This window comes from Danio rerio, chromosome 3, assembly GCF_049306965.1.
Source record: "Danio rerio strain Tuebingen ecotype United States chromosome 3, GRCz12tu, whole genome shotgun sequence".
NCBI classification, from domain to species: Eukaryota; Metazoa; Chordata; class Actinopteri; order Cypriniformes; family Danionidae; genus Danio; species Danio rerio.
The window spans coordinates 51,434,947-51,451,463 of NC_133178.1; the positions used below are offsets into that span (position 1 = coordinate 51,434,947).

General features: G+C 42.2%; 1 protein-coding gene across 1 annotated transcript in view; it reads left to right on the plus strand.

Moving 5' to 3' along the window:
- The first annotated feature begins 293 nt into the window (after window positions 1-293).
- gas7a (growth arrest-specific 7a) overlaps window positions 294-16,517 on the plus strand; it is a 132,765-nt gene continuing 116,541 nt past the window's right edge. Inside the window, exon 1 of the mRNA XM_073943619.1 lies at window positions 294-464. The gene's annotated coding sequence lies outside the window, so the exon portion shown is untranslated. The remainder of the gene's footprint in view (window positions 465-16,517) is intronic.

The window sequence follows — 16,517 nt, forward strand, 5'->3', positions numbered from 1 at the left end:
CTTCTAGCAGGAGGCGCACGGCGGTCCAACTCTCCAGTCAAAAAACGGGAAATGGGTAAACTCAGGTGAAGGGCGATACTAAGTGCTTCCAGCAGGAGGCGCACGGCAGTCCAACTCTTCAGTCAATAACGGGAAATGGGTAAACTCAATTGAAGGGCAATACTAAGTGCTTCTAGTAGGAGGCGCACGGCGGTCCAACTCTCCAGTCAATAACGGGAAACACAGCAGTTTCAGCGGCCGAAGTGAAAGCGCAGCCAGAGAAGATCGCTGGTGGGCGGTATAGAAAAGGCTGAAGCAGGAAGTGAGGAGGGAAGCGTCTGCCACAACTGATAGCAGCGAGGGCAATCTGATGAAAGGGGAAAAAAACAGGAAACAGTCCAAACCACAAAATCGAAATCAAAAAACTGGCACTGGAGTCAAAATGGATACAAGACAGGACACGATCTAAGAGGCCACCGCATGAGGTAAACACACTAACGACCCGGTACAAGACAATGACAGAGAGAAGAATAAATAGGGAGACTAATAAGGCTAAGACTAGAGACAGGTGCGAATAATGAAATAATGATCTAATGAGTAACCTGATAAGTGGGTGGAGTGAGGCAGTGGAGCACATGGCGAGCTGTCAAAACAATGCCATGTGCTACGAGAAAACAAACACAAATGACTGTGACAACATGCAGGTGACAGACCATGACACTTACACCTTAACAAAGAAAAAGTTAGGGACTTTTAATTTATTTCCAGGTGCATTTTCAAATTTTGCATTTTCTTTATTTTTTGCATGGACTTCTTTATCAAATTATATAAGATGCTATTTATTACAATATTCTATAGCACAGCATAGCATGTAGTATAGTATTCTAAAGAAAATTTTAATGATATGTTTGCTCAAAGTCCATTATGCACAGAAATGCTGCCTCTTTTAAATATCATCTATTCACATCTAAGATGTCATTGTCACATCCCCAGCTTGTTCCTGCTCACCCAATCACCGCTCTCGCTCACAAACCACCTCCATCCAATCCCGTGAACCCTCACCGGCCTTCTCGTCACCTGCATTAGTTCCCCATCATCAAGGACACTATAAAAGCTCACCTAATCCTCTCACTCATCGGCTTGCATTAAAGTTGGATGGTTGTCCTCACGTTCGCTACTTTGTCTTCCCCTCTTCTTCCATGGATGTTCCTTATGTGTCTTCGAATGCTTCACATTGATCAAGGGAAGTGAATATTCTCATATGGTGTTTACTAGAAGATCTGCTATTTATCTGATGAACTGTGTGTCTGTACATTCACCCACGGATGTTCTTTGTATGCCTTCAGATGCTTCACACTAAGGGAAGTGCTTGCACCTATATGGTGTTTACTAGAAGATCTGCTATTTACCTGATGAACTGTGTGTGTATAATCACCTGCTGATGTTCTCACGAACAAACTGTATGTAAGATTACTAACATCAGATGTTTACATTACTAAGCTGTTAAAGAAGATTGCTAACCATACTGACACCACTCTCTTGCTTCCTCTCACTGATTAAGAGACTTTGTTTTGAATAAAACGATAACGTTCCTTGTCTACCAGTGTGACAGTCATAGGCTCTATTTAACATTACACTGAATGATATGGTTTTTTCAGCTGTATCAAAATATTACAGCTAAAATGGTTTGCTTTTAATAGCTCTTCACCATAGAAATCTAGATGCCAGTTCAGGGTGCTGACCCACCAAAGACTAGAGATTAGAGATTAAGCAATGCATGTTTGTGGGAGCAACTTATTTATTGTTACCACTCAACAAACTGGTTTGTATGACACTTGTATTGCATTTTTTTTCTAAAATAAAAACAATGAAATTAATAATATATAATTAATAACAATCGAACAAAATTACAACAGTAAAATGTAGTCAATAACACAAAACAAAACATTAAACTTGATAATCTAGTATTGTGCAAATGATAGTGATCAAAATGAGACAAGCTGCAACTTCAATATAGTCTATCATGCATATATGTAACTTGACACCTTGTTAACGGAGCGCAGATTGTAAAGTGCTTTTCTGACAAGGCTATAATTGTGCATGCACCTAGCATGTTGTTTACAACAAAGCAATTGGTCACACTTTGATTCAACATCAACACATGCTAACATGTGTAAATGTAACTAATACACATGATATACTTTATATTTAAATATGAGTAATAAGGTTACTGGCACACTAATTATGAATAAACGCACTCAAATATTCTTGTGGCATTGTGATGTCACAGCAATAATAACTTAACACAAAACAGATAAACTCTCGTCATTTTTAGGATTGCAAACTTACTTCTGCATTCATGCACACACAAAATTACTTTTTTTTATATAGACAGTCAGTAAACTACTAATCACTGCCAACTTTAGCTTCCGTCTCATGTCCCATGGCATTACAGCTAAAAAATCAGTTTGGGCAGTGGAGTTTGCGTTTTGTTCATAGATGCTGATTGGCTCAGGTAAAGTGGTTTGGTGTGTGCATCATAAAAAAAACAAGAGACATAGGTTACAATTGTACTTAGAACCCACAGCTTTTTTACAACCCCCATTATTTATGTAAGAAATATGTACACATGCAAAAAGGCTTTTTACTAATGTAGGATTTACAGTTACTTTAATCTGGAATGAAGGTATGAGGCATGCAACTGGTCATGTGAAAGCCTTTTTCCCACCTGAACTTTGGCTGTCCTCACTCAAATATCAGCTCAAGGGTGTACTTTTAACACCTTTCCCACCGACAAGAGTGCTCTTTGTAGAGTGCTCTCTGGTGGCTTTAAAGACCAGGAAGGTAAAATTGTATGTAGTGTCTCCAAAACTGGTCTGTAAGGTTCTGGCTATAGGAATCATCAAGCCTTCCACTTCTCCAGTGGGCGCTGGTTTTTCTTTGTTGGAAAGAAGGACTGTGGTCTTATGCCATGCATAGACTACAGGGGGCTAAATAAAATCTTTTGAGATCTTACAAGAAGCCTCAATTTTCACTAAGCTTGATCTGCGCAATGCTTACCACCTTGTGCGCATCAAGCAAGATGACTGCTTTCACACCCTATGACCACTATGAATACTTAGCGATGCCCTTCGGTCTTACCAATGTTCCCGCTGTTTTTCAAGCCCGTATTCGTCTCCTTGGACGTGATTCTCATCTTCTCAAGCTCACTCCAAGAACTTCCTTGGTTTTGTCATCCAACCAGAGCAGATCCAAATGCATTCTTCAAAAGGTCCAAGCTATGGTGGATTGGCCTTCCTCTTCATCTTTCAAGGAAGTGCAACGTTTCCTGAGCTTTGCTAATTTTTATAGAAAATTCATTCTGAATATTAGCACTGTGGTAGCCCCATTATCTGCCCTCACTAAAAGAAAAGTTGCTGGGTTCTGGTGGGGATCTGAAGCTGGAGAAGCTTTCAAAGAACTCAAGAAGCGCTTTACATTGGCACTTATCTTCCTTATCCCAAACCCTAACAAACCTTTCATGGTTGAGATTGATGCTTCTAAGGGTAGGGATTGGAGCAGCATTATCCCAGAGAGGTAAGGATAACAAACTTCACCCTTTTGCTTTTTCTCTCACCATCTCACCCCAACCAAGAGAAAATATCATGTGGGTGATGAGGAACTACTGGCAGTAAAGCCAGCATTTAAGAATTGGAGACACTGGCTGGAGAGAGCCAAACACCCATTCCAAGTACTGACAGACAACAAAAATACTGAGTTAGTTCAACAAGCAAAGCAACTCAATCCCCGGCAAGCCCGATGCTCCTTATTCTTTAACCGGTTTCATTTTACCCTCACCTACCATCCGGGTTCAAAAAATCTAAAACCAGATACATTGTCCTGAGTGTATGTTAAATCCCCTCAAGAAGATTGCAATAAACCTATTGCCCCCAGTTCAAAGATTAGTGTCCCCATCAGATGGAAACTGAAGGTTCTTGTTAGAAAAGCCCAAACCAAAGACTCTAACCCAAGATGTCTGAACGTCCCCAAAGCTGCTCACTTTAAGTTTCACCAGTGTGAACATTTATCCCAGCTCATGTGTCATTCAGGGTCTGCCCGCATTCTTGAGTTTTAGCAGAGGCGGTTTTGGTGGGCTACCATCAAGAAAGATGGGACTTTATAGGTCAATGCATGTCATACTTGCAAATAGAGTAAAAGTTACCACTGTTCACCTCAAGGTTTACTGCATCCACTTTCCAGACATCACAGCCCCTGGTCACACATTTCTATGGATTTCATCACGGGGCTCTCTTCGTCCCAAGGGAATACAACTATTCTGGTTATAGTGGACAGATTTTCCAAAGCTGCACAATTCATTCCCTTGCCCAAACTTCCCACTGCCAAAGAGACAACCTATCCTCAGATTTTCACCCAGAGTCCACTGGTCAAACCAAAAGACTTAATCAAGACTTTGAGACCACCCTGAGATGCATGGCAGCTAAAAACCCTACCACCTGGTACCATTTTATTGTAAGGGCAGAATACGCACATATTAGTCTCTGTTTATAGGCTACACATATGTCTTCTTTTGAGTGCCAATTTGGCTGTCCTTCTCCACTATTCCCAGAGCAGGAGGTGGACGTGGCAGTTCCCTCTACCCTCCAGTTTGTCAGATGCTGCCATCAAACTTGGAGGAAGGCAAGTCTCATACTTTGAGTATCCCAACAATACCAGCAACAGGCTAATTAAAGACGCAGACCAGCCCCCTCTCTGTGCCCTGGCTAATGAGTCTGGCTCTCCACTTGAAATATTCCCCTATGAGTGGATTCTAAAAAACTCTCCTAGAATTTTAAGGGACCCTTCAAGATAGTATGAAAATTAAACCCAATCAATTACAAGTTATATCAACCTAAATCATTAAAAATAAACCCTACCTTCTTATGTATCACTACAAAAACCAGTCTTATCCTCCTTTTTCTGTGACAGGTAAACCTCCCCCTCCTCGATTATATGGAGGCCAACAAGTCTACACGGTCTGCCGGATATTGGATGTTGGACCAAGCAGTTCCTTGTTGACTCGGAAGGCTATGACCCTGAGGAGCGTTCCTGGGTTCCTGCTAAGGACATTTTGAATCCTACGTTGATTCAAGTCTTTCACACTTTCAAGCTCAAGTCTCTCAGCAAGAACGTTAGGAGATGATGTTATTTTAGTTTTTCTATGTAATGTTTTTTTATTACAACTATATGTCCTTATTTTTTCTTCGTCTTTATTTTTGTATCTGTAATCACCGTTATTGATTTTACATGTGCCTTGTTTAGTTGTTTGTTTAAGTAGCCTCAGTTTCAATAGTTCTTTGCTCGGTTATTGTGGATCCTAGCCTGTCATCCTCTGTGAGTCCTTACTTTTGAAAAGTATCTTTGTCATGTTGCTAAGCTTTTTTATGACTTGTGTTTTTTGAGTATTTTTTAAGCAGTAACTGGTCCTGAGTTTTTGCATTTTTGGAAATTGGAAAAGTCTCTTAACCTACTCTAACTTCATCTTCTATTGAAGTATTTTTAATACTTGACCAAAATAATACTTAATGATAAACCTCTTCCAAGAAGCTAGTTAATTTTTGTATTTTTGTATGGGTTCTTAAACACCTATTTGGCTCAGCAGTTACAAGACCAATATCTCATGCTGGAGACCTGGGTTCTATCCCTGTCTCTGAAAGTCAGGGGGAGTGAGGCTTCCGGCTGTTCCATTAGGAGTAATGGGGTTAGGGTTGGAAGCATCAGATGAGGTATATCCCAATGGTTTGGAATTCAAACTTCCTTAGATTTCTCCCAGCACTACTTGAAAAATCTCAAAGGTCACTGATTTTTTTTCTGAGAGAGACCATCAGGGAATTCTTTAAAGAGCATATTTCTCACTCCAAACAACCACCAAACTGGGGTGAATTAGGAGGTTGAAATGAAATTCAACGTTTGTTGAGTTGATTTTACAGATCCAGGACAAGAGCTGTAAAAGCTTCCTCCAGCTCTCTCTCACGAGCTATGAAGTTTGTATCAGATAAGAGCTCCTGTGGCTTTCCTTGTCAGAGCAGTCTACACTGCTCTGGTGGTAAGGCATTTAAATATTATTCCCTTATGTCTTCTCATTGTGTCACCCCATGTTCACAGTATAGGGCCCATGCCGCTAGAGTGGAAGGGGGTCTTAGAGAGGCACAATTTTGCTTACCGTCTGCCATATTACGTACTTCGTTTTTTTCCTATATTTCTGACAATGTACACATTCTTGCTGCATGTGCTTGACAGCCTTTTTCCCATACAGAATCAAGTATTTCTGGTGAATTTCCGCGAACACCCTGTCTGGAACTGGATGACAAAGTTTTAAATCATAACTTTAAATAATAAGCTTTGTTACGGAGTGTTTTGGATCCAAAATGATGGAGGGCATATTTTCAGGTCCCAGGTAAAGACTATGTCATAGACATCCTCAAACTCTGATTAGATTAGTTTGTACATCAAGTTTGGGCATCAGGCCTCTTAGTTTGCTATTGCCGGTAAGTGATTTACCAGTCCTTACCTATGTCAAATCTAATAAGAAGAAATCTTGCTGTGATTTCTGCAAGACATCAATCTCTGCACATCTGTAGTCACTGGCAATGACAGTCACAGACAGTAAACAAAATGATTTACCATTGGCTGCCCCTTGCAGAGCTGTAAATTCGATTAGTTTCTCCAGGGTCTTAAACTGGCTGAAATCTGATAATGTTAAGCAGAGGAGTATGTGGGTACCAGTTTTGTGCTTTTCGTCACAGTCTATTTCCTTTTAGGACTGGGACATTCATGTCATTAATTAGGCAAATCTTTTAAAAAGTGTGGTTCTTGGTACCAGCAACTCTAAGAGTTGAGCTCACAGAGACTCTTACACTGAGTAATGTAATCAGCTAGATTGCTGGTGGAGGGTACATATCTGCTGGAGTGTTGCTCTGTGAGCTCCTGGATCTCTGCAACTTGAATAACAACAAATAATTTAAATTGACAATTCAGACTGTAACCATACTAGGACTATAGTGGAGTCAGTCCACAAGATTAAGTGATGAATGGGCAGGTTCAACTTAGTTAAGAGAACTTGGAAGAGTTGAGCTCCAGTTAGTGCAGCGCACATTCCAGTTTGGGGATACATTTTTTTAGTACTACAAAAGGTCTGCCAGTTAGGAAAGCCACCTCTACTTGCCCATACTGGTCCTACGTTTGAATATATGCCACAGTGACATAAGCATGTATGGAGGCATTATAGAAAACATATGTCTCTTAGGCTTAGGAAATAACCCAATGGGTCATACTGACTGGCCAGGATTCTATATATGTCACGCATAGTAGTCTCTCTACTATCATTGGCATGATTTGTAGGAGGTTGTGTCAAACTGATGATTCCAGAACAGCCCTAATGTCGATTCCTAAATGTCTGATTGGCCTTGTGATACCCTGAGTTCTGCACTGTTCGATATAGATTCAAGGGGCAGGTGGATTATGGTAAAAGGAACATTGACCACTGTCTTGACTAGAAACCTCCATTTGCCAGTTGATTCCTGATTCTGACCATAAACCCTACTTCTGTAATAAAACTTTGTAGTCAGTTGTCTACATGAAAGGATTTCAGTACTGAATTAGGAACATTATCCGCAGGCTGGCTATGATCGATAATGTGTTTCTCAAGTGCCGAAGGGGAGAACCATTCATACCCAGTGGGTTGCTCCTGGACATTTAGTTCTCCCCATAGGAAGCGCAGAAGTGGTTTGTCTTCTAGGAGCAACTTGGTGGAAAATTCCCTTAACATTGCTGTTGACTGCAACATGTTGTTCTTTAAATAGAGAGTAAATAACAGCAAAAAAAGGATGGCCCCAACCCTGGCCCTGGGAGCAAAAGTTTGTTGAGGTTTTGTTTGTGATACTGGAATGAACAGTTGTAATCTATGTGCTTTTTTTTTGTTCCACCACATGGAGTGGCATGTACTAATAGCAGGGGGTGTTTGTCACAGCACTTGGTGGCAGTTTTATAACATAACCTGATTTTTCCAGTTTTGAAATCTCTGCGATGTTGGTAGCTGCTTGCTATGGATTTTTGCCCAGACTTCGTTCAGTGGATGTCAGCTGTGATGCTGTGTTCACACCAGACGCGGAAGAAGCGTCAAGCTTGAGTGATTTACATGTTAAGTCAATGCAAACACGCAAATAGACATCCTGCAGCATGAATGGACCGATATGCGTGCTTAACGTGCGTTTCACACGAATCGCTCAAGTTAAAAAATCTGAACTTAAGTTGACATTCGCGCCACGTTAACTAATCAGGAGCTCGCTCTTGTTGGGGGCATGATTGTGATGTTGCGCCTGTTGTTGGTGTCCCGGGGGAATTCCTCCAGCCGACACCTATTACAGTTCATCAAACTGGGCTTGGCTCAGTCAGAAGCACTGCTGAAAGCCTCCATCATCTAGGTTAAGTTTTTGGAGGAGTTTATAAGCTTACAGAGCAGGATGCACATCTGAAAGGTTCTAGTGGACTTAGACACACCTAAACGTATCGATACTTTTTTCAGCCTTCATAAAGCACATAAACACTGTTATTTTCTTAATAAAATCCTTGTTAGCCATTTAGCAATGAAGCTACAGTCACCGGCCAGACAGAAGTTCTGCCCATCACACAAATCCGCCTCTGTACTGAAGTGAATTTGATGCGGAAATGAAAGGATTTGCCACGTGAATGAAGCGGGGTTTGACGCCCTAATGAAGCGTGTAAACTTAAATGTTCACACGGCGTTTTATCTGCGCATTCTGCGTCTAGTTTGAACACAGCATGACAGGACAGCCTCTTTACATTGAGGATTGGAGAGCATGAGACTGATTCCTGTAAGACTCCAGTGACAGACGAGTCCTCGCATTGATCCTGAAGGGCCAGCCTGTACATCAGCCGGTGACCTCTCCCATCTGCAGCTTCTACATGATGGATGTGCTGTGTTCTCCAGGCTCCAGTGATTAGACTGCAGCTCTGCATAAGATGTTTGGCCATAGGAGAAATTGTTGTGCCCAATTAAGCCAGGTTTCTCTCTAGGTTTTTTATCCTTCACTTTCACCGACTGGTGAAGTTTTTTCTTCGCCGCTGTCACCACTGGCTTGCGTGGTTCAGGACTTTTGAAGCTGCGCATCGTTGGATTTGTTCTTCAGTGTTTGGACTTTAAGCAGTGAAAATTAAACCACACTGAACTGAACTAAACTAAACTTTAACTTTGAAAACTGGACTAGCACTGTTTCAATTTACTATAATCTTGTATGTGAAGCTGCTTTGACACCATCTACATTGTAAAAGCATTGTAAAAATAAAGATTAATTTAGGTGCCTTAAGTTCAGGCATATTCTTGACACGCAAGAAGGGGGTTGCATATTGTTTGGCATCATCTACCTCAACTTTTATTGTTTTCCTTTCCAGAAATTCCACAGCCTCCTCGTCCTGTCTGGTCTGATACAAGTCATATCAAATATCCATCTACCATAATTTCTTTACTTGTTTGTAAAGATTAGATTCTGGGGATATGATGAAAGTGAAAAGACATCACTTTCTGTCCTGTCATGTCTTTCCAGATGTGTTGGACTAGAACCTGTATTGTCCAACCGAGGCAGGTGTTTATGGCAGCTGGTCCTCCATGTGGCCCTAGTCTAACTGGTTCCACTGGAGTGATCAGGTGGGTATGGCTGATTCATTACGGAACACAGTGCAGACCGCTTTAAATTCCTGAAGTGGAGTTCTTTAAGGTGGTAATATCTTTCTTCACTGGGTGTGAGTGTTCTGCCAAATTTAGCTGCTGAGCAGTGAAGGCACCTGTGATGCGAAACCATTTTGTGGGCTGAGCAATGGGTGAGACAGTAAACGAAATTATAAGCTTTTGAGAACTAGCAGCTGGTGGTGGTAACTAGTTGGTGGTTTATGAATAAGGAGAATCTCATGCATTGTGTTTAGCAGTTTATTTCTGTTGGATAAATTTCCTGAAATGCAGGACAATGATCACAAGAAAGAGCAACTGCGTGTTGAGTGTTCAGAATTTTCTACATTATGTTTTATTCTACAAAGAAGACACAGAGAATCACTACCGTCTTTTTTCACACTTTACTACCTTTGTTCAATAAGCAAGAGCTATGGGATATATGTATGGTGGTTGAGTGTAAGCATGTGTGTGAGTAAAGGGGGGATAAAGAGCTGAGTATGGACTTAGGAGAGAAGGTGGTGCTGTGTAAGAAACGAGAGAATGTAGTGCTTAGTAACATGAGGCCAACTGTATGTAAGTGAAGGCAATGTAGCAGAACTGGCCTGTCCAGCATCTTTTCTGCTGACACCTTTAGCCAATAACAGGGGTCGTTCAAGTCAGCATTAGATCCTGAATTATGCTCTTCCTGTGGGACAACAGGGTCGGTATGATGAAACGGGACTCTGCCTTTCCTTATTTTCACAGAGACTGACATGGTAGGATTTAAGGAGATTTTTACAGGAAGGTCATTCACTAATAATAATATGTTGCAGTGCAGTGTTGTTGTCTTTTCCTTGTCCCCTTTCTCTGAGTACACTACAGACACTGGGTTTTCAGTAAGCTGTTCTTTCATGATGTAGATCGATTTCTCCCAGTAGGATCTTAATTTTTCTGGCCCTCCATAATTACTGAGGTTTGTCACTAGAACTTGGCCACCAGGCTGTAACACTACACCTCTCACCTTTCTGTCATAAAGTACTTTGCCCTTTACACTGGCTTGCTTACTATTTTCCCTGGCAACTTGGTAAGCTTCTGATATTTAAGCTGCCCACTTCTTTGCATATTTTGTGGGGTGTTCAGTTCCAAATTGTCTACCAGCCGAGAAAGTAAATCAATTGGCAAGCAAGGGTGGTGGCCATAAAAAAGAAGAAATGGACAGAAGCCTGTTGACTTTTGATGACTACAATTGAACGCATGTATGATTTGGGGATTCTTATCTTTCCATTGTTCCTTCTCTTAGTCAGGATTCTTAACATCTGAAATATAGTGTGATTAAACTGAGCTGGATTACCTTGCGAGTGGTATGGTGACATTCTTGAGTGGCTAATCCTTCATCGTTATGCAATATTTATGGATATCCAAAGCGTGGTATAAAAAAATAAAAATACATCCAGCTGCTGTCTTGCCACACTTTTTATTTGTGGAATAACCTTGTGCAAATCTTGTAAGATGGTCATGTCCAATTGCAAGTACTGTAATGAAAAATGAAAAAAATGTATCAAAGGATTCCCCTGGATGTTCCAGAGACAAGAATGTTAAAAAAAAAAAAACAAAAGAGAGTCACAGGCCACACCTGTCACACTGATAAGTCAGCTAATTCAAAAGCATGTCATCATCACAAAAGGTAAACAATCACACACCCTCGCACATGACAACATACAAGGCATGACACATAACATACAGAAAGAACACACAAACCCATCAACCCTGACAGTACCCCCTCTTCTAGGACTGCCTCTTGGCGCTCTCGGAAGAGCTTACCTGGCGATTGTAATCATCGATCAGAGAATAATCCAATATGTCCCTTGAAGGAACCCAACTCCTCTCCTCTGGACTGCAACCAGAGGAACCAGAGTAGGCAGATTAATGGCCGTATAAAAAATGGGCTTCAATTTAGAAACATGAAATACGAGATGAATTCTCCTGTATGCTGGAGGAAGTTTGAGGAGGACTGCCACCAGATTAATGATTTTATTGACAGAAAACAGGCCAATGAATTTGGGTGCAAGTTTATTATATACAGTGCAGAGAGGGATAATTCTAGATGAGAGCCACACTTTTTGACTGACGACCTAGATGGGAGGCTTACACCGGTGGCGATCGGCTTTAGCCTTGGTGCGCGAACCCACTTGAAGAAGGGTCTGTCTGGTGTGTTGACACCTCTGGACAAAGGCATGTTGGTTGGCTCTCTCTGTTTCAAAGTTACTCTGAGGGTGGAAACCAGAAGAAAGACTAACAATCGGCCCAGTAAATTACAAAAATCTCTCCAAAATTTAGAGATGAACTAAGGCCCCCTGTCAGAAACCACATCTGTCGGGAGGCAATGGATAAGAAAGACATGATCAGTGACAGCAGCCGCTGTCTTTGGTTCATAACTGGCCACCAAAATCATTGTTTAATTAGAGACAAAGTGCGACTCACCCCAAGATGACAGGCCAACTTAAAAGAGTGACCCCAACGGATGACATTGGACCGTAATACCTTTGGCACAAATAAATAACTTGGTGGGTATCCAGGCGGAGGCATTACCCCTTCTAAGGCCATGCGGACCCTCGTGTCGACCCAGGTGACAGCAGAGATAAAAAGTCTGCGTGTCACAAAGGATTTAGGAGGTGATACATGCTCAGAGTGATCAATAATTCGAGACAGTGCGTCAGGCTTTCCATTCTTATAACCTGGTAGCTACGAGATGGAAAAATCAAAACATCCAAAATATAAAGCCCACCTTGCCTGCCTAGAGTTCAATCTTTTGCATTGAATGTATTCCAGATTTTTAAAATCGGTCCAAACGATAAAAGGAACCCCCAAACCCTCTTGCCAATGACGCCACTCTTCCAACACAAGCTTGACAGCCAGCAGCTCTCTATTGCCAATATCATAATTTCGTTCTGCATTGTTTAGACAAGGTGAAAAATATGCTCAGGGATGTATCTTGCCGTCCGTGGAGAGTGCTGGGAAAGCACCAACAAGATAGCACCGACCCCCACCTCTGATGCGTCAACTTCCACCATGAACTGCCGTGATGGATCAGGGGCAATGAGAATGGGAGCTGAAACAAAGCAGCTTTTCAGTCGGTCAAACGCAACTTGTGCTGCATTGGACCACCTGAACGGAGTCTTGATGGAAGTTAAGGCAGTCAGAGACACGACGAGCTGGCTGAAGTTGCGAATAAAATGCTAGTAAAAATTGGTGAAACCAAGAAACCTCTGCAGGGCCTTGTGGGAGTCTGGGGTTGGCCGATTTACCACAGCCTGAACTTTCTCTGGATCCATGCGCATGCCCTCAACCGACACGATATATCCCAGAAAAGAAACAGACATGAAACACGCATTTCTCTGCCTAAACCTATTCTCTAGCAACCTCTGAAACACTCGCCTGATGTGTTGAACGTGTTCCTGGAGATAATGGGATAATATCAGTATGTCATCTAGGTGAACATAAATGAACTGATCTAGCATATCTCTTAACACATTATTCACAAGTGTTTGGAAGACTGCAGGGGAATTGGACAGACTGAAAGGAAGATCACAATATTTAAAGTGCTCCCTGGGGGTGTTAAAAGCAGTTTTCCATTCATCGCCTTCTCGAATACCGACCAAATGGTAAGCATTGGCGTACCTAGCAATACCTCTATAGCACAGTCATAGGGACTTTGTGGAAGAAGAGAAGCAGCTCGAGACTTACTGAACACTCTCTTCAGGTCGAGGTACTCCCTGGACACGTTTGACAGATCCATGTGTTCTTCCTGAAAAACAAAACGTGATACAGAAGAACAGGCAGACAACAAACACGTAGCATGACAGCTCTCAATCCAAGAGATTATTGATTCCTGCCTCAAATTAATATGTGGGCCTCTTCAACAACAACGACGACACAGCCTACAGAGATGAGGTACACCAACTCATCAACTGGTGTGACTAATAATCTACATCTCAATGTTAATAAAACAAAGGAAATAATTGTGGACTTCAGGAGGAATCACAAGTCACACACACCCCTCACCATCTATGGCAGTGTAGTAGTCAGTGAAAAGCACCAAGTTCCTGGGGGTGCATATTACTGATGACCTGTCTTGGTCTACCAACACCACCTCTCTGGTCAAGAAAGCTCACCAACGCCTCCACTTTCTACGCAGGATGAGAAGAGCTGACCTCGCCCCACAGGCACTCACTATCTTCTACAAAGGTGCCATTGAGAGTATTCTCACCAGCAGTCTCTCAGTCGGGTATGGTAGCTGTTCTGCTGCTGACCGGATAGCTCTACAGAAGGTGGTGAGGTCAGCTGAGAAGATTATCGGATCAGCCCTACCATCCATCCAGGACATATACCCCTTCCACTGCTACAAAAGAGCCACCAACATCATCAAAGCCTTCACCCATCCCACACAAAACTGTTCTCTCTCCTACCATCTAAAAAACGCTACAGCAGTATGCGTTGCAAGACTACCAGACTCATTAATAGTTTTTTCTTCAAGCTACCAGACTGCTCAACTCACTTATGAAAATTGCACTATAAAATCACACCCCACAGCCCACATACACAAAAAATCTGTGGAACTATGGAAAAGGCAAACTCAATGTTTTATGAATATATGTTAATATTCCTTGCACAAGTAATATGTTTACAAAACTCACTTATCTCCATGCTGCTACTCTTCACTTGCACTTTTGCCATACTGCACCTAACTGCACTATATTAAATATCTCAATTTGGACATATTCTGAAGCAATAGGATATCTGGTATTTGCTCACAGTTTATTATTGTTCATTATTTTCTATTTATTAAATATCTATTGTTCTATATTAGTTAAATGTTTAGTTTATGTTTACTGTGTGTCATATCTTGTTTTAAATTGCAAATTGGAGTATGGGAGAAACGCAATTTCAGTCTGCTGTGTAATGTACTGTTGCATGGTTTGATTGACAATAAAGTTGACTTGACTTGACTTGGATTGTGGATGCCCAAGGACCACTGGAGTGACAGGAGCTTCTGTTAAAAATGAATAAGAGTGGTTACCAGAGGTGTTCAATCTTATAGAAACCATTGAGAGCATGAACAGATATAGGTTGGGAGAGAGAAATCACAGGAAGTCCAAGTCTTTGAACTAAAGCAGAGTCAATAAAATTTCCCTCTGCACAAGAGTCAATAAGGGCTTTAGTCATAAAATTCTCAGATGACCACTCCAACTTAACCTTCTAAAGTGTGGCTGCAAGAAAAGATTTGTCCAAAGATAGCCCACCCATCAGGAATCTCTTACCTATTGACGAGCTCTGGCTTTTACGGAACAATGAGCCGCGATGACCCACACCAGTACAGTACATACACAGGCCCTCGCTGCGACATCTTCACTTCTCCTCCAGCATCAGCCTTGAGCGGCCCATCTGCATGGGTTCAGGTTCTGAGAGGGTAGTGTAAACCAGCCCCAGAAATACAGTGACAGCCAGCAGAGGGGGATTCTCCAGAGCATGTGTGTGTCGCGTGTGTCTCTCCCGAAGCTGAAGACGAGAATCCATGCAGATCGCTAGATCAATGAGCCCATCCAGGGTTTTAGGAAGATCCAAAGCAAAGATCTTGTCTTTTATACAGTCTGCCAGCCCATGGAGAAAGACGTCCCACTGCACCTGAGTGTTCCACTTATTCTCCACCACCAGGGTGCAGAACTCAATGGAGTAGTCAACAACACTTCGCTGCCCCTGCTGCATCTCCGTGAGCATCCGGGCCGCCTCTCTGACTGCCATGACTCGATCGAATGCCTTTTTGAGTTCTTCCAAAAAGGCTTTAAACGAAGAGCAACATGGGAGTTTTTTACCCCACACAGCAGTTCCCCATAGCCTTGCTCTCCCAGTGAGAAACGTGATGACAAACGCTCCTTTCGATTCCTCCATGGAAAATGTGGAAGGCTGCAAGGAAAAGTATAGCAAGCACTTCGCTAAAAAGGCACGACACAACTCCGGTTCTTCAGAGTAGATGGCCAGAGGTGGGAGGCGAGGCTCGGAAGATCGAGCAGCTTGATCAGAAAATCGAGCAGCTTGATCAGAAAATCTAAAAAGGCACGACACAACTCCGGTTCTCCAGAGTAGACGGCCAGAGGTGGGAGGCGAGGCTCGGAAGATCGAGCAGCTTGATCAGACACAACAGTTGGACTAATGTTAGCTGATTAGGCTGCATACACCAGCAGTATGAAGATGCGGCAGCTGTGTGGTGAGTTTAGACACCAGTGTCACCAATGCTTGGCTAGCACGACTGGTGGTGGTCATCTGTTCATCTTGTCTGTCCATGCGTGTGGACAAACTCAGCCAGACAAGGGATACTTGCTGGATCCATGTTAGATCAGTCCATTCTGTCAAGACACTTAGACAGAGAGGTTCAATCGCAAGTACTTTAATGAAAAATGAAAGAATGTATCAAAGGATACCACTAGATGTTCCGGAGACAAGAATGTTCAAAACAAAAGAGAGTCACAGGTCTAAACGAAAATGTCAACTGATGAAACAGACAACGAAGGATTCTGAGAACTGACCTTTTTGACTTCTACTTTTGCGACATAGTTCTCAAAAATTTTGGTCATTAAAGGCCAATAGAACCTTTCTCTCGCTAGGTTCGCTAGGTTCAGGACTAGCGACACATTTCTCTGTGATGACAAGCTCATTGTGGCTGATGGTGACCAACTGATCAAATGAGGGGTTGGGTGAAATCTGAGATTAGATTTTGAGGGCAGTGACCCAGACCACATATTTCTGGTTAATTACTTTACTTCCATTTCAGACAGCACAGACC